This window comes from Salmo salar, chromosome ssa02, assembly GCF_905237065.1.
Source record: "Salmo salar chromosome ssa02, Ssal_v3.1, whole genome shotgun sequence".
NCBI lineage: Eukaryota > Metazoa > Chordata > Actinopteri > Salmoniformes > Salmonidae > Salmo > Salmo salar.
In genome coordinates this window covers 94,202,991-94,229,648 of record NC_059443.1, presented here as the reverse complement: position 1 = coordinate 94,229,648, position 26,658 = coordinate 94,202,991, and the positions used below count along the sequence as shown (strand labels likewise).

The 26,658-nt window shown below is 32.9% G+C and overlaps 1 protein-coding gene across 1 annotated transcript in view; it reads right to left on the bottom strand.

Annotated features, from left to right (window-relative positions):
* LOC106593892 (caskin-1) overlaps positions 1–26,658 on the bottom strand; it is a 116,956-nt gene that overhangs the window by 60,668 nt on the left and 29,630 nt on the right. The window lies entirely within an intron of this gene.

Here is a 26,658-nt window from a genome sequence, read left to right as displayed (position 1 = left end):
GAGAGGAGAGAGAGAGAGGACATCAGGACGGAGGAGAAAGACGGGTCAATACGCAACTGAATGGACAAAACATTAAGAACACCTGTGGTTTCCATGACACACCGTAGACTGACCAGGTTTATCCTTGGGGGAAGCTATGATACCTTATTGATGTCACTTGTAGACGAAAGGGACGGGAGAGACAACTTAAAGAAGTGTTTTTAAAAGCCTCGAGACAATTGAGAGAGATGGATTGTGTGTGTATGTACCATTCAGAGGGTGAACGGGCGACGGACAAAAGATTTAAGATCTGCTTTCGAACGGATTTACCACAACTGACCTGTGATTGGGAGTCCCAAAGGGCGGTTGAGCAAAACCAGCGTCGTCCGCGTTTGGCCGGTGTAGACCGTCATTGTACCCCTTTTTTCTCCACAATTTCGTGGTTCGTCCAAATGGTAGTTACAGTCTTGTCCCATCGCTGCAACTCCCGTACGGAATCTCGGGAGAGGCGAAGGTCGAGAGCCGTTCGTCCCCACGGAAACACGACGCCAAACCGCACCGCTTCTTGACACAACGCCCATCCAACCCGGAACGCAGCCGCCACCAATGTGTCCGGAGGAAACACCGTTACGCCTGGCGACCTGGTCAGCGTGCACTGCGCCCCCGGGCCCGCCACACGAGTCGCTAGGGCGCGATGGGACAACGACATCCCTGCCGGGCCAAACCCTCCCCCTGACCCGGACGACGCTGGGCCAATTGTGCGCCGCCCCCCATAGGTCTCCCGGTCGCGGCCGGCTGCGACAAACCCAGGATCTCTAGGTAAATAATAATTTATTCTTAACTGACTTGCCTAGTTAAATATTTTATTACAAAAAATAAAAGATAAAAACAGCATATGGTCAGTGTATATATAGAGAGAGACGAAGAGGAAGAGAAAGAGAGACGAAGAGGAAGAGAGAGAGAGATGAAGAGGAAGAGAGAGAAGCTCAGAAGTTTTAATTGAAATCTAATTTTCACCTTGAATCCCTGCTGATACCACATCACACACACACAGAGCGAGCAGCCTGGTCTCATAGACTAGACGTAACATAATACATGTAAATCCGAGACTTTCATGGTTAGTATGATATATTACTCTTGGTACGGTTACAAAAGACAGAAGGTTACTTCAGTTGGGTGGTTGGTCGGGGTGGATGGTCGGGGTGGTTGGTCTGGGTGGATGGTCGGGGTGGATGGCCGGGGTGGTTGGTCTGGTGGTTGGTCTGGGAGGATGGTCGGGGTGGATGGCCGGGGTGGACGGTCGGGGTGGACGGTCGGGGTGGTTGGTCGAGGTGGATTGTCGGGGTGGATGGGGTAACCTTAACCCCTAACTCTAACCCCTAGCCTAGCTAACGTTAGCGATAGTCACATCCACATATTAATACATACGAAATGTAACATATCTTAGTAATTAGTGTGTCCCGGATTTACTTTACAATGTTACGTATACATTTTACATTTTACATTTTAGTCATTTAGCAGACGCTCTTATCCAGAGCGACTTACAGTAGTGAATGCATACATTTCATACAATTTCATACATTTTTTTTTTTGCTGGCCCCCCGTGGGAATCGAACCCACAACCCTGGCGTTGCAAACGCCATGCTCTACCAACTGAGCTACAGGGAAGGCTGAGTCCAGGTTGCACAAACAGACACGACAGACACGCACAACACACACACATGCACACTGCCACACTGCTCGCTTACAGAGACATGTACAGCACACAAACAAAATTACACCTTTAAAAATACACAGAAACACACACACCCAGAATGACAGCTCTGCTCTGCTCTGCTCTGCTCAGCTCTGCTCTGCTCTGTCAGAAACACCCAGAACCACTGCTCTGCTCTGCTCTGTCAGAAACACCCAGAATGCTCTGCTCTGCTCTGTCAGAAACACCCAGAACGACAGCTCTGCTCTGCTCTGTTAGAAACACCCAGAATGACATCTCTGCTCTGCTCTGCTCTGTTAGAAACACCCAGAATGACAGCTCTGCTCTGCTCTGTCAGAAACACCCAGAATGACAGCTCTGCTCTGCTCTGTTAGAAACACCCAGAACCACAGCTCTGCTCTGCTCTGTTAGAAACACCCAGAACCACAGCTCTGCTCTGCTCTGTTAGAAACACCCAGAATGACAGCTCTGCTCTGCTCTGACAGAAACACCCAGAATGACAGCTCTGCTCTGCTCTGTCAGAAACACCCAGAATGACAGCTCTGCTCTGCTCTCTCTCACACACACACACACACACACACACACACACACACACACACACACACACACACACACACACACACACACACACACACACACACACACACACACACAGGCTGTAGTATATCTAGTCACACCAGTGATTTTATTATTATTATTATTATTGTTAGTATTAGGTCTATAACAGCAACAGGTCTATAACAGTATTAGGTCTATAACAGCAACAGGTCTATAACAGTATTAGGTCTATATTAGGTCTATAACAGTATTAGGTCTATAACAGTATTAGGTCTATAACAGCAACAGGTCTATAACAGCATTAGGTCTATAACAGTATTAGGTCTATAACAGTATTAGGTCTATATTAGGTCTATAACAGTATTAGGTGTATATTAGGTCTATAACAGTATTAGGTCTATATTAGGTCTATAACAGCATTAGATCTATAACAGTATTAGGTGTATATTAGGTCTATAACAGCATTAGGTCTATAATAGCATTAGGTCTATAACAGTATTAGGTCTATAACAGCATTAGGTCTATAACAGCATTAGGTCTATAACAGTATTAGGTCTATAACAGTATTAGGTATATATTAGGTCTATAACAGTATTAGGTCTATATTAGGTCTATAACAGTATTAGGTCTATAACAGTATTAGGTCTATAACAGTATTAGGTATATATTAGGTCTATAACAGTATTAGGTCTATATTAGGTCTATAACAGTATTAGGTCTATAACAGTATTAGGTCTATAACAGCATTAGGTCTATAACAGTATTAGGTCTATAACAGCATTAGGTCTATATTAGGTCTATATTAGGTCTATAACAGTATTAGGTCTATAACATCATTAGGTCTATAACAGTATTAGGTCTATAACAGCATTAGGTCTATATTAGGTCTATAACAGTATTAGGTCTATAACAGTATTAGGTCTATATTAGGTCTATAACAGCATTAGGTCTATAACAGTATTAGGTCTATATTAGGTCTATAACAGCATTAGGTCTATAATAGCATTAGGTCTATAACAGTATTAGGTCTATAACAGTATTAGGTCTATAACAGTATTAGGTCTATATTAGGTCTATAACAGTATTAGGTCTATATTAGGTCTATAACAGTATTAGGTCTATAACAGTATTAGGTCTATAACAGCATTAGGTCTATAACAGTATTAGGTCTATAACAGCATTAGGTCTATATTAGGTCTATATTAGGTCTATAACAGTATTAGGTCTATAACATCATTAGGTCTATAACAGTATTAGGTCTATAACAGCATTAGGTCTATATTAGGTCTATAACAGTATTAGGTCTATAACAGTATTAGGTCTATATTAGGTCTATAACAGTATTAGGTCTATATTAGCTCTATAACAGTATTAGGTCTATATTAGGTCTATAACAGTATTAGGTCTATATTAGGTCTATAACAGTATTAGGTCTATAACAGTATTAGGTCTATAACAGCATTAGGTCTATAACAGTATTAGGTCTATAACAGCATTAGGTCTATATTAGGTCTATATTAGGTCTATAACAGTATTAGGTCTATAACTTCATTAGGTCTATAACAGTATTAGGTCTATAACAGCATTAGGTCTATATTAGTTCTATAACAGTATTAGGTCTATAACAGCATTAGGTCTATAACAGTATTAGGTCTATAACAGTATTAGGTCTATAACAGTATTAGGTCTATAACAGCATTAGGTCTGTAACAGCATTAAGTCTACAACAGTATTAGGTATATATTAGGTCTATAACAGCATTAGGTCTATATTAGGTCTATAACAGCATTAGGTCTATAACAGTATTAGGTCTATAACAGTATTAGGTCTATAACAGAATTAGGTCTATAACAGTATTAGGTCTATAACAGAATTAGGTCTATATTAGGTCTATATTAGGTCTATAACAGAATTAGGTCTATATTAGGTCTATAACAGAATTAGGTCTATAACAGTATTAGGTCTATAACAGTATTAGGTCTATAACAACATTAGGTCTATAACAGAATTAGGTCTATATTAGGTCTATAACAGCATTAGGTCTATAACAGTATTAGGTCTATAACAGAATTAGGTCTATAACAGTATTAGGTCTATAACAGAACTAGGTCTATAACAGTATTAGGTCTATATTAGGTCTATAACAGTATTAGGTCTATATTAGGTCTATAACAGTATTAGGTCTATATTAGGTCTATAACAGCATTAGGTCTATAACAGCATTAGGTCTATAACAGAATTAGGTCTATAACAGTATTAGGTCTATAACAGTATTAGGTCTATATTAGGTCAATAACAGAATTAGGTCTATATTAGGTCTATAACAGAATTAGGTCTATAACAGTATTAGGTCTATAACAGTATTATGTCTATATTAGGTCTATAACAATATTAGGTCTATAACAGCATTAGGTCTATATTAGGTCTATAACAGTATTAGGTCTATATTAGGTCTATAACAGCTTTAGGTCTTTATTAGGTCTATAACAGCAACAGGTCTATAACAGCATTAGGTCTATATTAGGTCTACAAAAGTATTAGGTCTATATTAGGTCTATAACAGCATTAAGTCTATAACAGTATTAGGTCTATATTAGGTCTATAACAGTATTAGGTCTATAACAGTATTAGGTCTATAACAGCATTAGGTCTATATTAGGTCTATAACAGCATTAGGTCTATAACAGTATTAGGTCTATATTAGGTCTATAACAGCATTAGGTCTATAAAAACATTAGGTCTATAACAGTATTAGGTCTATATTAGGTCTATAACAGCATTAGGTCTGTAACAGCATTAGGTCTATAACAGTATTAGGTCTATATTAGGTCTATAACAGCATTAGGTCTATAACAGCATTAGGTCTATAACTGCATTAGGTCTATATTAGGTCTATAACAGCATTAGGTCTATAACAGTATTAGGTCTATAACAGTATTAGGTCTATAACAGCATTAGGTCTGTAACAGCATTAGGTCTATAACAGTATTCGGTCTATATTAGGTCTATAACAGCATTAGGTCTATAACAGTATTGGGTCTATAACAGTATTAGGTCTATATTAGGTCTATAACAGTATTAGGTCTATAACAGTATTAGGTCTATAACAGCATTAGGTCTATAACAGCATTATGTCTATAACAGTATTAGGTCTATATTAGGTATATAACAGCATTAGGTCTATAACAGTATTAGGTCTATAACAGTATTAGGTCTATATTAGGTCTATAACAGTATTAGGTCTATAAAAGTATTAGGTCTATATTAGGTCTATAACAGCATTAGCTCTATAACAGCATTAGGTCTATAACAACATTAGGTCTATAACAGCATTAGGTCTATATTAGGTCTATAACAGTATTAGGTCTATAACAGCATTAGGTCTATAACAGTATTAGGTCTATATTAGGTCTATAACAGTATTAGGTCTATAACAGTATTAGGTCTATAACAGAATTAGGTCTATAACAATATTAGGTCTATATTAGGTCTATAACAGCATTAGTCTATAACATCATTAGGTCTATATTAGGTCTATAACAGTATTAGGTATATATTAGGTCTATAACAGCATTAGGTCTATAACAGTATTAGGTCTATATTAGGGTCTATAACAGTATTAGGTCTATAACAGTATTAGGTCTATAACAGCATTAGGTCTACATTAGGTCTATAACAGCATTAGGTCTATAACAGCATTAGGTCTATATTAGGTCTATAACAGCATTAGGTATATAACAGCATTAGGTCTATAACAGTATTAGGTCTATATTAGGTCTATAACAGCATTAGGTCTATAACAGCATTAGGTCTATAACTAGCATTAGGTCTATATTAGGTCTATAACAGCATTAGGTCTATAACAGTATTAGGTCTATAACAGTATTAGGTCTATAACAGCATTAGGTCTATAACAGCATTAGGTCTATAACAGTATTAGGTCTATATTAGGTCTATAACAGCATTAGGTCTATAACAGCATTAGGTCTATATTAGGTCTATAACAGCATTAGGTCTATAACAGTATTAGGTCTATAACAGCATTAGGTCTATAACAGTATTAGGTCTATATTAAGGTCTATAACAGTATTAGGTCTATAACAGTATTAGGTCTATAACATTATTAGGTCTATATTAGGTCTATAACAGCATTAGGTCTATAAAAGCATTAGGTCTATAACAGTATTAGGTCAATAACAGTATTAGGTCTTTAATAGGTCTATAACCGTATTAGGTCTATATTAGGTCTATAACAGCATTAGGTCTATAACAGCATTAGGTCTATAACAGCATTAGGTCTATAACAGTATTAGGTCTATAACAGCATTAGGTCTATATTAGGTCTATAACAGCATTAGGTCTATAACAGTATTAGGTCTATAACAGCATTAGGTCTATATTAGGTCTATAACAGCATTAGGTCTATAACAGCATTAGGTCTATAACAGTATTAGGTCTATAACAGCATTAGGTCTATATTAGGTCTATAACAGCATTAGGTCTATAACAGCATTAGGTCTATAACAGTATTAGGTCTATAACAGAATTAGGTCTATAACAGTATTAGGTATATATTAGGTCTATAACAGCATTAGGTCTATAACAGTATTAGGTCTATAACAGCATTAGGTCTATAACAGCATTAGGTCTATAACAATATTAGGTCTATATTAGGTCTATAACAGCATTTGGTCTATAACAGTATTAGGTCTATAACAGCATTAGGTCTATAACAGTATTAGGTCTGTAACAGCATTAGGTCTATAACAGTATTAGGTCTATATTAGGTCTATAACAGTATTAGGTCTATATTAGGTCTATAACAGTATTAGGTCTATATTAGGTCTATAACAGAATTAGGTCTATAACAGTATTAGGTCTATAACAGCATTAGGTCTATAACAGTATTAGGTCTATATTAGGTCTATAACAGTATTAGGTCTATAACAGTATTAGGTCTATAACAGCATTAGGTCTACATTAGGTCTATAACAGCATTAGGTCTATAACAGCATTAGGTCTATATTAGGTCTATAACAGCATTAGGTATATAACAGCATTAGGTCTATAACAGTATTAGGTCTATATTAGGTCTATAACAGCATTAGGTCTATAACAGCATTAGGTCTATAACTAGCATTAGGTCTATATTAGGTCTATAACAGCATTAGGTCTATAACAGTATTAGGTCTATAACAGTATTAGGTCTATAACAGCATTAGGTCTATAACAGCATTAGGTCTATAACAGTATTAGGTCTATATTAGGTCTATAACAGCATTAGGTCTATAACAGCATTAGGTATATATTAGGTCTATAACAGCATTAGGTCTATAACAGTATTAGGTCTATAACAGCATTAGGTCTATAACAGTATTAGGTCTATATTAGGTCTATAACAGTATTAGGTCTATAACAGTATTAGGTCTATAACATTATTAGGTCTATATTAGGTCTATAACAGCATTAGGTCTATAAAAGCATTAGGTCTATAACAGTATTAGGTCAATAACAGTATTAGGTCTTTAATAGGTCTATAACCGTATTAGGTCTATATTAGGTCTATAACAGCATTAGGTCTATAACAGCATTAGGTCTATAACAGCATTAGGTCTATAACAGTATTAGGTCTATAACAGCATTAGGTCTATATTAGGTCTATAACAGCATTAGGTCTATAACAGTATTAGGTCTATAACAGCATTAGGTCTATATTAGGTCTATAACAGCATTAGGTCTATAACAGCATTAGGTCTATAACAGTATTAGGTCTATAACAGCATTAGGTCTATATTAGGTCTATAACAGCATTAGGTCTATAACAGCATTAGGTCTATAACAGTATTAGGTCTATAACAGAATTAGGTCTATAACAGTATTAGGTATATATTAGGTCTATAACAGCATTAGGTCTATAACAGTATTAGGTCTATAACAGCATTAGGTCTATAACAGCATTAGGTCTATAACAATATTAGGTCTATATTAGGTCTATAACAGCATTTGGTCTATAACAGTATTAGGTCTATAACAGCATTAGGTCTATAACAGTATTAGGTCTGTAACAGCATTAGGTCTATAACAGTATTAGGTCTATATTAGGTCTATAACAGTATTAGGTCTATATTAGGTCTATAACAGTATTAGGTCTATTTTAGGTCTATAACAGTATTAGGTCTATAACAGTATTAGGTCTATATTAGGTCTATAACAGTATTAGGTCTATATTAGGTCTATAACAGCATTAGGTCTATAACAGTATTAGGTCTATATTAGGTCTATAACAGTATTAGGTCTATAACAATATTAGGTCTATAACAGAATTAGGTCTATATTAGGTCTATAACAGCATTAGGTATATAACAGTATTAGGTCTATAACAGTATTAGGTCTATATAAGGTCTATAACAGCATTAGGTCTATAACAGCATTAGGTCTATAACAGCATTAGGGCTATAACAGTATTAGGTCTATATTAGGTCTATAACAGTATTAGGTCTATAACAGTATTAGGTCTATAACAGCATTAGGTCTATATTAGGTCTATAACAGCATTAGGTCTATAACAGTATTAGGTCTATAACAGCATTAGGTCTATAACAGCATTAGGTCTATAACAGTATTAGGTCTATATTAGGTCTATAACAGTATTAGGTCTATATTAGGTCTATAATAGTATTAGGTCTATAACAGTATTAGGTCTATATTAGGTCTATAACAGCATTAGGTCTATATTAGATCTATAACAGTATTAGGTCTATATTAGATCTATAACAGCATTAGGTCTATATTAGGTCTATAACAGCATTAGGTCTATAACTATATTAGGTCTATAACAGTATTAGGTCTATAACAGTATTAGGTCTATTACAGAATTAGGTCTATATTAGGTCTATAACAGCATTAGGTCTATAACAGCATTAGGGTCTATAACGGCATTAGTTCTATAACAGCATTAGGTCTATATTAGGTCTATAACAGCATTAGGTCTATATTAGGTCTATAACAGCATTAGGTCTATAACAGTATTAGGTCTATATTAGGTCTATAACAGCATTAGGTCTATATTAGATCTATAACAGTATTAGGTCTATATTAGATCTATAACAGCATTAGGTCTATATTAGGTCTATAACAGCATTAGGTCTATAACTATATTAGGTCTATAACAGTATTAGGTCTATAACAGTATTAGGTCTATAACAGAATTAGGTCTATATTAGGTCTATAACAGCATTAGGTCTATAACAGCATTAGGTCTATAACAGCATTAGGTCTATATTAGGTCTATAACAGCATTAGGTCTATAACAGCATTAGGTCTATAACAGTATTAGGTCTATAACAGCATTAGGTCTATAACAGCATTAGGTCTATAACAATATTAGGTCTATATTAGGTCTATAACAGCATTTGGTCTATAACAGTATTAGGTCTATAACAGCATTAGGTCTATAACAGTATTAGGTCTGTAACAGCATTAGGTCTGTAACAGTATTAGGTCTATATTAGGTCTATAACAGTATTAGGTCTATATTAGGTCTATAACAGTATTAGGTCTATATTAGGTCTATAACAGAATTAGGTCTATAACAGTATTAGGTCTATAACAGCATTAGGTCTACATTAGGTCTATAACAGCATTAGGTCTATATTAGGTCTATAACAGTATTAGGTCTATATTAGGTCTATAACAGTATTAGGTCTATAACAGTATTAGGTCTATATTAGGTCTATAACAGTATTAGGTGTTTATTAGGTCTATAACAGCATTAGGTCTATAACAGTATTAGGTCTATATTAGGTCTATAACAGTATTAGGTCTATAACAATATTAGGTCTATAACAGAATTAGGTCTATATTAGGTCTATAACAGCATTAGGTATATAACAGTATTAGGTCTATAACAGTATTAGGTCTATATAAGGTCTATAACAGCATTAGGTCTATAACAGCATTAGGTCTATAACAGCATTAGGGCTATAACAGTATTAGGTCTATATTAGGTCTATAACAGTATTAGGTCTATAACAGTATTAGGTCTATAACAGCATTAGGTCTATATTAGGTCTATAACAGCATTAGGTCTATAACAGTATTAGGTCTATAACAGCATTAGGTCTATAACAGCATTAGGTCTATAACAGTATTAGGTCTATATTAGGTCTATAACAGTATTAGGTCTATATTAGGTTTATAATAGTATTAGGTCTATAACAGTATTAGGTCTATATTAGGTCTATAACAGCATTAGGTCTATATTAGATCTATAACAGTATTAGGTCTATATTAGATCTATAACAGCATTAGGTCTATATTAGGTCTATAACAGCATTAGGTCTATAACATATTAGGTCTATAACAGTGTTAGGTCTATAACAATATTAGGTCTATAACAGAATTAGGTCTATATTAGGTCTATAACAGCATTAGGTCTATAACAGCATTAGGTCTATATTAGGTCTATAACAGCATTAGGTCTATATTAGGTCTATAACAGCATTAGGTCTATAACAGTATTAGGTCTATATTAGGTCTATAACAGCATTAGGTCTATATTAGATCTATAACAGTATTAGGTCTATATTAGATCTATAACAGCATTAGGTCTATATTAGGTCTATAACAGCATTAGGTCTATAACTATATTAGGTCTATAACATTATTAGGTCTATAACAGTATTAGGTCTATAACAGAATTAGGTCTATATTAGGTCTATAACAGCATTAGGTCTATAACAGCATTAGGTCTATAACAGCATTAGGTCTATATTAGGTCTATAACAGCATTAGGTCTATATTAGGTCTATAACAGTATTAGGTCTATAACAGCATTAGGTCTACAACAGCATTAGGTCTACAACAGCATTAGGTCTTTAACAGTATTAGGTCTATAACAGCATTCGGTCTATTACAGTATTAGGTCTATATTAGGTCTATAACAGCATTAGGTCTATAACAGTATTAGGTCTATAACAGCATTAGGTCTATATTAGATCTATAACAGTATTAGGTCTATATTAGATCTATAACAGCATTAGGTCTATATTAGGTCTATAACAGCATTAGGTCTATAACAGCATTAGGTCTATAACAGCATTAGGTCTATATTAGGTCAATAACAGCATTAGGTCTATATTAGGTCTATAACAGCATTAGGTCTATAACAGTATTAGGTCTATATTAGGTCTATAACAGCATTAGGTCTATATTAGATCTATAACAGTATTAGGTCTATATTAGATCTATAACAGCATTAGGTGTATATTAGGTCTATAACAGCATTAGGTCTATAACTATATTAGGTCTATAACAGTATTAGGTCTATAACAGTATTAGGTCTATAACAGAATTAGGTCTATATTAGGTCTATAACAGCATTAGGTCTATAACAGCATTAGGTCTATAACAGCATTAGGTCTATATTAGGTCTATAACAGCATTAGGTCTATATTAGGTCTATAACAGTATTAGGTCTATAACAGCATTAGGTCTACAACAGCATTAGGTCTACAACAGCATTAGGTCTATAACAGTATTAGGTCTATAACAGCATTCGGTCTATAACAGCATTAGGTCTATATTAGGTCTATAACAGCATTAGGTCTATAACAGTATTAGGTCTATAACAGCATTAGGTCTATATTAGGTCTATAACAGCATTAGGTCTATAACAGCATTAGGTCTATAACAGTATTAGGTCTATAACAGAATTAGGTCTATAACAGTATTAGGTATATATTAGGTCTATAACAGAATTAGGTCTATAACAGTATTAGGTCTATAACAGCATTAGGTCTATAACAGCATTAGGTCTATAACAGCATTAGGTCTATATTAGGTCAATAACAGCATTAGGTCTATATTAGGTCTATAACAGCATTAGGTCTATAACAGTATTAGGTCTATATTAGGTCTATAACAGCATTAGGTCTATATTAGATCTATAACAGTATTAGGTCTATATTAGATCTATAACAGCATTAGGTCTATATTAGGTCTATAACAGCATTAGGTCTATAACTATATTAGGTCTATAACAGTATTAGGTCTATAACAGTATTAGGTCTATAACAGAATTAGGTCTATATTAGGTCTATAACAGCATTAGGTCTATAACAGCATTAGGTCTATAACAGCATTAGGTCTATATTAGGTCTATAACAGCATTAGGTCTATATTAGGTCTATAACAGTATTAGGTCTATAACAGCATTAGGTCTACAACAGCATTAGGTCTATAACAGTATTAGGTCTATAACAGCATTCGGTCTATAACAGCATTAGGTCTATATTAGGTCTATAACAGCATTAGGTCTATATTAGGTCTATAACAGTATTAGGTCTATAACAGCATTAGGTCTACAACAGCATTAGGTCTACAACAGCATTAGGTCTTTAACAGTATTAGGTCTATAACAGCATTCGGTCTATTACAGTATTAGGTCTATATTAGGTCTATAACAGCATTAGGTCTATAACAGTATTAGGTCTATAACAGCATTAGGTCTATATTAGATCTATAACAGTATTAGGTCTATATTAGATCTATAACAGCATTAGGTCTATATTAGGTCTATAACAGCATTAGGTCTATAACAGCATTAGGTCTATAACAGCATTAGGTCTATAACAGCATTAGGTCTATATTAGGTCAATAACAGCATTAGGTCTATATTAGGTCTATAACAGCATTAGGTTTATAACAGTATTAGGTCTATATTAGGTCTATAACAGCATTAGGTCTATATTAGATCTATAACAGTATTAGGTCTATATTAGATCTATAACAGCATTAGGTCTATATTAGGTCTATAACAGCATTAGGTCTATAACTATATTAGGGTCTATAACAGTATTAGGTCTATAACAGTATTAGGTCTATAACAGAATTAGGTCTATATTAGGTCTATAACAGCATTAGGTCTATAACAGCATTAGGTCTATAACAGCATTAGGTCTATATTAGGGTCTATAACAGTATTAGGTCTATAACAGCATTAGGTCTACAACAGCATTAGGTCTACAACAGCATTAGGTCTATAACAGTATTAGGTCTATAACAGCATTCGGTCTATAACAGCATTAGGTCTATATTAGGTCTATAACAGCATTAGGTCTATAACAGTATTAGGTCTATAACAGTATTAGGTCTATAACAGCATTAGGTCTATATTAGGTCTATAACAGCATTAGGTCTATAACAGCATTAGGTCTATAACAGTATTAGGTCTATAACAGCATTAGGTCTATAACAGCATTAGGTCTATATTAGGTCTATAACAGTATTAGGTCTATAACAGCATTAGGTCTATAACAGCATTAGGTCTATATTGCAACAGCATTAGGTCTATATTAGGTCTATAACAGCATTAGGTCTATAACAGTATTAGGTCTATATTAGGTCTATAACAGCATTAGGTCTATATTAGATCTATAACAGTATTAGGTCTATATTAGATCTATAACAGCATTAGGTCTATATTAGGTCTATAACAGCATTAGGTCTATAACTATATTAGGTCTATAACAGTATTAGGTCTATAATAGTATTAGGTCTATAACAGAATTAGGTCTATATTAGGTCTATAACAGCATTAGGTCTATAACAGCATTAGGTCTATAACAGCATTAGGTCTATATTGGTCTATAACAGCATTAGGTCTATATTAGGTCTATAACAGTATTAGGTCTATAACAGCATTAGGTCTACAACAGCATTAGGTCTATAACAGTATTAGGTCTATAACAGCATTCGGTCTATAACAGCATTAGGTCTATATTAGGGTCTATAACAGCATTAGGTCTATAACAGTATTAGGTCTATAACAGCATTAGGTCTATAACAGCATTAGGTCTATAACAGTATTAGGTCTATATTTAGGGTCTATAACAGTATTAGGTCTATATTAGGTCTATAACAGTATTAGGTCTATAACAGTATTAGGTCTATACTTAGGTCTATAACAGCATTAGGTCTATATTAGATCTATAACAGTATTAGGTCTATATTAGATCTATAACAGCATTAGGTCTATATTAGGTCTATAACAGCATTAGGTCTATAACTATATTAGGTCTATAACAGTATTAGGTCTATAACAGTATTAGGTCTATACAGAATTAGGTCTATATTAGGTCTATAACAGCATTAGGTCTATAACAGCATTAGGTCTATAACAGCATTAGTTCTATAACAGCATTAGGTCTATATTAGGTCTATAACAGCATTAGGTCTATATTAGGTCTATAACAGAATTAGGTCTATAACAGTATTAGGTATATATTGGGTCTATAACAGAATTAGGTCTATAACAGTATTAGTCAACAGCATTAGGTCTATAACAGCATTAGGTCTATAACAGCATTAGGTCTATAACAATTAGGTCTATAACAGCATTAGGTCTATAACAGATTAGGTCTATAACAGCATTAGGTCTATAACAGTATTAGGTCTATATTAGGTCTATAACAGTATTAGGTCTATATTAGGTCTATAACAGTATTAGGTCTATAACTTAGGTCTATAACAGCATTAGGTCTATAACATTAGGTCTATAACAGCATTAGGTCTATAACTATAGTTTACAGTATTAGGTCTATAACAGTATTAGGTCTATAACAGTATTAGGTCTATATTAGGTCTATAACAGTATAGGTCTATAACATTAGGTCTATATTAGGTCTATAACAGTATTAGGTCTATAACAGTATTAGGTCTATAACAGCATTAGGTCTATAACAGCATTAGGTCTATAACAGCATTAGGGTCTATAACAGTATTAGGTCTATATATTAGGTCTATAACAGCATTAGGTCTATACATTAGGTCTATAACAGTATTAGGTCTATATTAGGTCTATAACAGTATTAGGTCTATAACAGTATTAGGTCTATAACAGCATTAGGTCTATAACAGTATTAGGTCTATAACAGCATTAGGTCTATAAGGCATATTAGGTCTATAACAGTATTAGGTCTATAACAGCATTAGGTCTATAACAGTATTAGGTCTATAACAGCATTAGGTCTATATTAGGTCTATAACAGTATTAGGTCTATAACAGCATTAGGTCTATATTAGGTCTATAACAGTATTAGGTCTATATTAGGTCTATAACAGCATTAGGTCTATATTAGGTCTATAACAGTATTAGGTCTATAACAGTATTAGGTCTATAACAGTATTAGGTCTATACTTAGATCTATAACAGTATTAGGTCTATACATTAGGTCTATAACAGCATTAGGTCTATATTAGGTCTATAACAGCATTAGGTCTATAACTATATTAGGTCTATAACAGTATTAGGTCTATAACAGTATTAGGTCTATACAGCAATTAGGTCTATATTAGGGTCTATAACAGCATTAGGTCTATAACAGCATTAGGTCTATAACAGCATTAGTTCTATAACAGCATTAGGTCTATATTAGGTCTATAACAGCATTAGGTCTATATTAGGTCTATAACAGAATTAGGTCTATAACAGTATTAGGTATATATTAGGGTCTATAACAGAATTAGGTCTATAACAGTATTAGGTCTATAACAGCATTAGGTCTATAACAGCATTAGGTCTATAACAGCATTAGGTCTATATTAGGTCAATAACAGCATTAGGTCTATATTAGGTCTATAACAGCATTAGGTCTATAACAGTATTAGGTCTATATTAGGTCTATAACAGCATTAGGTCTATATTAGATCTATAACAGTATTAGGTCTATATTAGATCTATAACAGCATTAGGTCTATATTAGGTCTATAACAGCATTAGGTCTATAACTATATTAGGTCTATAACAGTATTAGGTCTATAACAGTATTAGGTCTATATTAGGTCTATAACAGCATTAGGTCTATAACAGCATTAGGTCTATAACAGTATTAGGTCTATAACAGTATTAGGTCTATAACAGCATTAGGTCTATAACAGCATTAGGTCTATAACAGTATTAGGTCTATAACAGTATTAGGTATATATTAGGTCTATAACAGTATTAGGTCTATATTAGGTCTATAACAGTATTAGGTCTATATTAGGTCTATAACAGTATTAGGTCTATAACAGTATTAGGTCTATAACAGCATTAGGTCTATAACAGTATTAGGTCTATAACAGCATTAGGTCTATATTAGGTCTATATTAGGTCTATAACAGTATTAGGTCTATAACATCATTAGGTCTATAACAGTATTAGGTCTATAACAGCATTAGGTCTATATTAGGTCTATAACAGTATTAGGTCTATAACAGTATTAGGTCTATATTAGGTCTATAACAGCATTAGGTCTATAACAGTATTAGGTCTATATTAGGTCTATAACAGCATTAGGTCTATAATAGCATTAGGTCTATAACAGTATTAGGTCTATAACAGTATTAGGTCTATATTAGGTCTATAACAGTATTAGGTCTATATTAGGTCTATAACAGTATTAGGTCTATAACAGTATTAGGTCTATAACAGCATTAGGTCTATAACAGTATTAGGTCTATAACAGCATTAGGTCTATATTAGGTCTATATTAGGTCTATAACAGTATTAGGTCTATAACATCATTAGGTCTATAACAGTATTAGGTCTATAACAGCATTAGGTCTATATTAGGTCTATAACAGTATTAGGTCTATAACAGTATTAGGTCTATATTAGGTCTATAACAGTATTAGGTCTATATTAGCTCTATAACAGTATTAGGTCTATATTAGGTCTATAACAGTATTAGGTCTATATTAGGTCTATAACAGTATTAGGTCTATAACAGTATTAGGTCTATAACAGCATTAGGTCTATAACAGTATTAGGTCTATAACAGCATTAGGTCTATATTAGGTCTATATTAGGTCTATAACAGTATTAGGTCTATAACTTCATTAGGTCTATAACAGTATTAGGTCTATAACAGCATTAGGTCTATATTAGTTCTATAACAGTATTAGGTCTATAACAGCATTAGGTCTATAACAGTATTAGGTCTATAACAGTATTAGGTCTATAACAGTATTAGGTCTATAACAGCATTAGGTCTGTAACAGCATTAGGTCTACAACAGTATTAGGTATATATTGGTCTATAACAGCATTAGGTCTATATTAGGTCTATAACAGCATTAGGTCTATAACAGTATTAGGTCTATAACAGTATTAGGTCTATAACAGAATTAGGGTCTATAACAGTATTAGGTCTATAACAGAATTAGGTCTATATTAGGTCTAGATTAGGTCTATAACAGAATTAGGTCTATATTAGGTCTATAACAGAATTAGGTCTATAACAGTATTAGGTCTATAACAGTATTAGGTCTATAACAACATTAGGTCTATAACAGAATTAGGTCTATATTAGGTCTATAACAGCATTAGGTCTATAACAGTATTAGGTCTATAACAGAATTGGTCTATAACAGTATTAGGTCTATAACAGAACTAGGTCTATAACAGTATTAGGTCTATATTAGGTCTATAACAGTATTAGGTCTATATTAGGTCTATAACAGTATTAGGTCTATATTAGGTCTATAACAGCATTAGGTCTATAACAGCATTAGGTCTATAACAGAATTAGGTCTATAACAGTATTAGGTCTATAACAGTATTAGGTCTATATTAGGTCAATAACAGAATTAGGTCTATATTAGGTCTATAACAGAATTAGGTCTATAACAGTATTAGGTCTATAACAGTATTATGTCTATATTAGGTCTATAACAATATTAGGTCTATAACAGCATTAGGTCTATATTAGGTCTATAACAGTATTAGGTCTATATTAGGTCTATAACAGCTTTAGGTCTTTATTAGGTCTATAACAGCAACAGGTCTATAACAGCATTAGGTCTATATTAGGTCTACAAAAGTATTAGGTCTATATTAGGTCTATAACAGCATTAGGTCTATAACAGTATTAGGTCTATATTAGGTCTATAACAGTATTAGGTCTATAACAGTATTAGGTCTATAACAGCATTAGGTCTATATTAGGTCTATAACAGCATTAGGTCTATAACAGTATTAGGTCTATATTAGGTCTATAACAGCATTAGGTCTATAAAAGCATTAGGTCTATAACAGTATTAGGTCTATATTAGGTCTATAACAGCATTAGGTCTGTAACAGCATTAGGTCTATAACAGTATTAGGTCTATATTAGGTCTATAACAGCATTAGGTCTATAACAGCATTAGGTCTATAACTGCATTAGGTCTATATTAGGTCTATAACAGCATTAGGTCTATAACAGTATTAGGTCTATAACAGTATTAGGTCTATAACAGCATTAGGTCTGTAACAGCATTAGGTCTATAACAGTATTCGGTCTATATTAGGTCTATAACAGCATTAGGTCTATAACAGTATTGGGTCTATAACAGTATTAGGTCTATATTAGGTCTATAACAGTATTAGGTCTATAACAGTATTAGGTCTATAACAGCATTAGGTCTATAACAGCATTATGTCTATAACAGTATTAGGTCTATATTAGGTATATAACAGCATTAGGTCTATAACAGTATTAGGTCTATAACAGTATTAGGTCTATATTAGGTCTATAACAGTATTAGGTCTATAAAAGTATTAGGTCTATATTAGGTCTATAACAGCATTAGCTCTATAACAGCATTAGGTCTATAACAACATTAGGTCTATAACAGCATTAGGTCTATATTAGGTCTATAACAGTATTAGGTCTATAACAGCATTAGGTCTATAACAGTATTAGGTCTATATTAGGTCTATAACAGTATTAGGTCTATAACAGTATTAGGTCTATAACAGAATTAGGTCTATAACAATATTAGGTCTATATTAGGTCTATAACAGCATTAGTCTATAACATCATTAGGTCTATATTAGGTCTATAACAGTATTAGGTATATATTAGGTCTATAACAGCATTAGGTCTATAACAGTATTAGGTCTATATTAGGTCTATAACAGTATTAGGTCTATAACAGTATTAGGTCTATAACAGCATTAGGTCTACATTAGGTCTATAACAGCATTAGGTCTATAACAGCATTAGGTCTATATTAGGTCTATAACAGCATTAGGTATATAACAGCATTAGGTCTATAACAGTATTAGGTCTATATTAGGTCTATAACAGCATTAGGTCTATAACAGCATTAGGTCTATAACTAGCATTAGGTCTATATTAGGTCTATAACAGCATTAGGTCTATAACAGTATTAGGTCTATAACAGTATTAGGTCTATAACAGCATTAGGTCTATAACAGCATTAGGTCTATAACAGTATTAGGTCTATATTAGGTCTATAACAGCATTAGGTCTATATATTAGGTCTATAACAGCATTAGGTCTATAACAGTATTAGGTCTATAACAGCATTAGGTCTATAACAGTATTAGGTCTATATTAGGTCTATAACAGTATTAGGTCTATAACAGTATTAGGTCTATAACATTATTAGGTCTATATTAGGTCTATAACAGCATTAGGTCTATAAAAGCATTAGGTCTATAACAGTATTAGGTCAATAACAGTATTAGGTCTTTAATAGGTCTATAACCGTATTAGGTCTATATTAGGTCTATAACAGCATTAGGTCTATAACAGCATTAGGTCTATAACAGCATTAGGTCTATAACAGTATTAGGTCTATAACAGCATTAGGTCTATATTAGGTCTATAACAGCATTAGGTCTATAACAGTATTAGGTCTATAACAGCATTAGGTCTATAACAGCATTAGGTCTATAACAGTATTAGGGTCTATAACAGCATTAGGTCTATATTAGGTCTATAACAGCATTAGGTCTATAACAGCATTAGGTCTATAACAGTATTAGGTCTATAACAGAATTAGGTCTATAACAGTATTAGGTATATATTAGGTCTATAACAGCATTAGGTCTATAACAGTATTAGGTCTATAACAGCATTAGGTCTATAACAGCATTAGGTCTATAACAATATTAGGTCTATATTAGGTCTATAACAGCATTTGGTCTATAACAGTATTAGGTCTATAACAGCATTAGGTCTATAACAGTATTAGGTCTGTAACAGCATTAGGTCTATAACAGTATTAGGTCTATATTAGGTCTATAACAGTATTAGGTCTATATTAGGTCTATAACAGTATTAGGTCTATATTAGGTCTATAACAGAATTAGGTCTATAACAGTATTAGGTCTATAACAGCATTAGGTCTATATCAAATTAGGTCTATAACAGCATTAGGTCTATATTAGGGTCTATAACAGTATTAGGTCTATATTTGGGTCTATAACAGTATTAGGTCTATAAATTAGGTCTATAACAGCATTAGGTCTATAACAGTATTAGGTCTATATTAGGTCTATAACAGTATTAGGTCTATAACAGCATTAGGTCTATAACAGTATTAGGTCTATAAAGATTAGGTCTATAACAGCATTAGGTCTATAACAATATTAGGTCTATAACAGAATTAGGTCTATATTAGGTCTATAACAGCATTAGGTATATAACAGTATTAGGTCTATAACAGCATTAGGTCTATAACAGATTAGGGTCTATAACAGCATTAGGTCTATAACAGCATTAGGTCTATAACAGCATTAGGGCTATAAGCATTAGGTCTATAACAGCATTAGGTCTATAACAGTATTAGGTCTATAACAGTATTAGGTCTATAACAGCATTAGGTCTATAACAGCAGGTCTTATTAGGTCTATAACAGTATTCGGTCTATATTAGGTCTATAACAGCATTAGGTCTATAACAGTATTAGGTCTATAACAGTATTAGGTCTATATTAGGTCTATAACAGTATTAGGTCTATAACAGTATTAGGTCTATAACAGCATTAGGTCTATAACAGTATTAGGTCTATAACAGTATTAGGTCTATAACAGCATTAGGTCTATAACATTAGGTCTATAACAGTATTAGGTCTATATTAGGTCTATAACAGTATTAGGTCTATATTAGTCTATAACTAGGTCTATATTAGGTCTATAACAGCATTAGCTCTATAACAGCATTAGGTCTATAACAGCATTAGGTCTATAGATAGCATTAGGTCTATATTAGGTCTATAACAGTATTAGGTCTATAACAGTATTAGGTCTATAGGTCTATAACAGTATTAGGTCTATAACAGTTTAGGTCTATAACAGTATTAGGTCTATAACAGTATTAGGTCTATAACAGAATTAGGTCTATATTAGGTCTATAACAGCATTAGGTCTATAACAGCATTAGGTCTATAACAGTATTAGGTCTATATTAGGTCTATAACAGCATTAGGTCTATATTGGTCTATAACAGCATTAGGTCTATAACAGCATTAGGTCTATATTAGGGTCTATAACAGTATTAGGTCTATAACAGCATTAGGTCTATAACAGCATTAGGTCTATATTAGGTCTATAACAGCATTAGGTCTATAACAGCATTAGGTCTATAACAGTATTAGGTCTATATTAGGGTCTATAACAGCATTAGGTCTATATTAGGTCTATAACAGTATTAGGTCTATAACAGTATTAGGTCTATACTTAGGTCTATAACAGCATTAGGTCTATATTAGGTCTATAACAGCATTAGGTCTATATTAGGTCTATAACAGCATTAGGTCTATAACAGTATTAGGTCTATAACAGCATTAGGTCTATAACAGTATTAGGTCTATAACAGTATTAGGTCTATAACAGTATTAGGTCTATAACAGCATTAGGTCTATATTAGGTCTATAACAGCATTAGGTCTATAACAGCATTAGGTCTATAACAGTATTAGGTCTATAACAGTATTAGGTCTATAACAGCATTAGGTCTATATTAGGTCTATAACAGCATTAGGTCTATAACAGCATTAGGTCTATAACAGCATTAGGTCTATAACAGTATTAGGTCTATAACAGCATTAGGTCTATATTAGGTCTATAACAGCATTAGGTCTATAACAGCATTAGGTCTATAACAGCATTAGGTCTATAGGTCTATAATTAGGTATATAACAGCATTAGGTCTATATTAGGTCTATAACAGTATTAGGTCTATAACAGCATTAGGTCTATATTAGGTCTATAACAGCATTAGGTCTATAACAGCATTAGGTCTATAACAGCATTAGGTCTATAACAGTATTAGGTCTATAACAGCATTAGGTCTATATTAGGTCTATAACAGTATTAGGTCTATAACAGCATTAGGTCTATAACAGCATTAGGTCTATAACAGCATTAGGTCTATAACAGTATTAGGTCTATAACAGCATTAGGTCTATAACAGCATTAGGTCTATAACAATATTAGGTCTATATTAGGTCTATAACAGCATTAGGTCTATAACAGTATTAGGTCTATAACAGCATTAGGTCTATAACAGTATTAGGTCTATAACAGCATTAGGTCTATAACAGTATTAGGTCTATATTAGGTCTATAACAGTATTAGGTCTATATTAGGTCTATAACAGTATTAGGTCTATATTAGGTCTATAACAGAATTAGGGTCTATAACAGTATTAGGTCTATAACAGCATTAGGTCTATATTAGGTCTATAACAGCATTAGGTCTATATTAGGTCTATAACAGCATTAGGTCTATATTAGGTCTATAACAGTATTAGGTCTATAACAGTATTAGGTCTATAACAGTATTAGGTCTATAACAGCATTAGGTCTATAACAGTATTAGGTCTATATTAGGTCTATAACAGCATTAGGTCTATAACAGCATTAGGTCTATAACAGCATTAGGTCTATATTAGGTCTATAACAGCATTAGGTCTATAACAGCATTAGGTCTATAACAGTATTAGGTCTATATTAGGTCTATAACAGCATTAGGTCTATAACTTTATTAGGGTCTATAACAGTATTAGGTCTATATTAGGTCTATAACAGCATTAGGTCTATATTAGGTCTATAACAGCATTAGGTCTATAACAGCATTAGGTCTATAACAGTATTAGGTCTATAACAGCATTAGGTCTATAACGTAGGTCTATATTAGGTCTATAACAGCATTAGGTCTATAACAGCATTAGGGTCTATAACAGCATTAGGTCTATATTAGGTCTATAACAGCATTAGGTCTATAACAGTATTAGGTCTATATTAGGTCTATAACAGTATTAGGTCTATAACAGCATTAGGTCTATAACAGTATTAGGTCTATATTAGGTCTATAACAGCATTAGGTCTATAACAGTATTAGGTCTATAACAGCATTAGGTCTATAACAGCATTAGGTCTATAACAGCATTAGGTCTATATTAGGTCTATAACAGCATTAGGTCTATATTAGGTCTATAACAGCATTAGGTCTATAACAGTATTAGGTCTATATTAGGGTCTATAACAGCATTAGGTCTATAATAGATTAGGCGTATTAGGTCTATATTAGGTCTATAACAGCATTAGGTCTATAACAGTATTAGGTCTATAACAGCATTAGGTCTATATTAGATCTATAACAGTATTAGGTCTATAATTTAGGTCTATAACAGCATTAGGTCTATATTAGGTCTATAACAGCATTAGGTCTATAACAGCATTAGGGTCTATAACAGCATTAGGTCTATAACAGCATTAGGTCTATATTAGGTCAATAACAGCATTAGGTCTATATTAGGTCTATAACAGCATTAGGTCTATAACAGTATTAGGTCTATATTAGGTCTATAACAGCATTAGGTCTATATTAGATCTATAACAGTATTAGGTCTATATTAGATCTATAACAGCATTAGGTCTATATTAGGTCTATAACAGCATTAGGTCTATAACTATATTAGGTCTATAACAGTATTAGGTCTATAACAGTATTAGGTCTATAACAGAATTAGGTCTATATTAGGTCTATAACAGCATTAGGTCTATAACAGCATTAGGTCTATAACAGCATTAGGTCTATATTAGGTCTATAACAGCATTAGGTCTATATTAGGTCTATAACAGTATTAGGTCTATAACAGCATTAGGTCTACAACAGCATTAGGTCTACAACAGCATTAGGGTCTATAACAGTATTGGTCTATAACAGCATTCGGTCTATAACAGCATTAGGTCTATATTAGGTCTATAACAGCATTAGGTCTATAACAGTATTAGGTCTATAACAGTATTAGGTCTATAACAGCATTAGGTCTATATTAGGTCTATAACAGCATTAGGTCTATAACAGCATTAGGTCTATAACAGTATTAGGTCTATAACAGCATTGGGTCTATAACAGTATTAGGTCTATATTAGGTCTATAACAGAATTAGGTCTATAACAGTATTAGGTCTATAACAGCATTAGGTCTATAACAGCATTAGGTCTATAACAGTATTAGGTCTATATTAGGTCTATAACAGCATTAGGTCTATATTAGATCTATAACAGTATTAGGTCTATATTAGATCTATAACAGCATTAGGTCTATATTAGGTCTATAACAGCATTAGGTCTATAACTATATTGGGTCTATAACAGTATTAGGTCTATAACAGTATTAGGTCTATAACAGAATTAGGTCTATATTAGGTCTATAACAGCATTAGGTCTATAACAGCATTAGGTCTATAACAGCATTAGGTCTATATTAGGTCTATAACAGCATTAGGTCTATATTAGGTCTATAACAGTATTAGGTCTATAACAGCATTAGGTCTACAACAGCATTAGGTCTATAACAGCATTGGAAGCATTAGGTCTATAACAGCATTAGGTCTATATTAGGTCTATAACAGCATTAGGTCTATATTAGGGTCTATAACAGCATTAGGTCTATAACAGTATTAGGTCTATATTAGGTCTATAACAGCATTAGGTCTATATTAGATCTATAACAGTATTAGGTCTATATTAGATCTATAACAGCATTAGGTCTATATTAGGTCTATAACAGCATTAGGTCTATAACTATATTAGGTCTATAACAGTATTAGGTCTATAACAGTATTAGGTCTATAACAGAATTAGGTCTATATTAGGTCTATAACAGCATTAGGTCTATAACAGCATTAGGTCTATAACAGCATTAGGTCTATATTAGGTCTATAACAGCATTATGTCTATATTAGGTCTATAACAGTATTAGGTCTATAACAGCATTAGGTCTACAACAGCATTAGGTCTACAACAGCATTAGGTCTACAACAGCATTAGGTCTATAACAGTATTAGGTCTATAACAGCATTAGGTCTATAACAGCATTAGGTCTATAACTTAGGTCTATAACAGCATTAGGTCTATAACAGTATTAGGTCTATAACAGCATTAGGTCTATATTAGGTCTATAACAGCATTAGGTCTATAACAGCATTAGGTCTATAACAGCATTAGGTCTATAACAGCATTAGGTCTATAACAGCATTAGGTCTATAACAGATTAGGTCTATAACAGCATTAGGTCTATAACAGCTGTCATTAGGTCTATAACAGCATTAGGTCTATAACAGCATTAGGGTCTATAACAGTATTAGGTCTATAACAGATTAGGTCTATAACAGAATTAGGGTCTATAACAGAATTAGGTCTATAACAGCATTAGGTCTATAACAGCATTAGGTCTATAACATTAGGTCTATAACAGCATTAGGTCTATAACAGTATTAGGTCTATAACAGCATTAGGTCTATAACAGCATTAGGTCTATAACAATATTAGGTCTATATTAGGTCTATAACAGCATTTGGTCTATAACAGTATTAGGTCTATAACAGCATTAGGTCTATAACAGTATTAGGTCTGTAACAGCATTAGGTCTGTAACAGTATTAGGTCTATATTAGGTCTATAACAGTATTAGGTCTATATTAGGTCTATAACAGTATTAGGTCTATATTAGGTCTATAACAGAATTAGGTCTATAACAGTATTAGGTCTATAACAGCATTAGGTCTACATTAGGTCTATAACAGCATTAGGTCTATATTAGGTCTATAACAGTATTAGGTCTATATTAGGGTCTATAACAGTATTAGGTCTATAACAGTATTAGGTCTATATTAGGTCTATAACAGTATTAGTTGTTTATTAGGTCTATAACAGCATTAGGTCTATAACAGTATTAGGTCTATATTAGGTCTATAACAGTATTAGGTCTATAACAATATTAGGTCTATAACAGAATTAGGTCTATATTAGGTCTATAACAGCATTAGGTATATAACAGTATTAGGTCTATAACAGTATTAGGTCTATATAAGGTCTATAACAGCATTAGGTCTATAACAGCATTAGGTCTATAACAGCATTAGGGCTATAACAGTATTAGGTCTATATTAGGTCTATAACAGTATTAGGTCTATAACAGTATTAGGTCTATAACAGCATTAGGTCTATATTAGGTCTATAACAGCATTAGGTCTATAACAGTATTAGGTCTATAACAGCATTAGGTCTATAACAGCATTAGGTCTATAACAGTATTAGGTCTATATTAGGTCTATAACAGTATT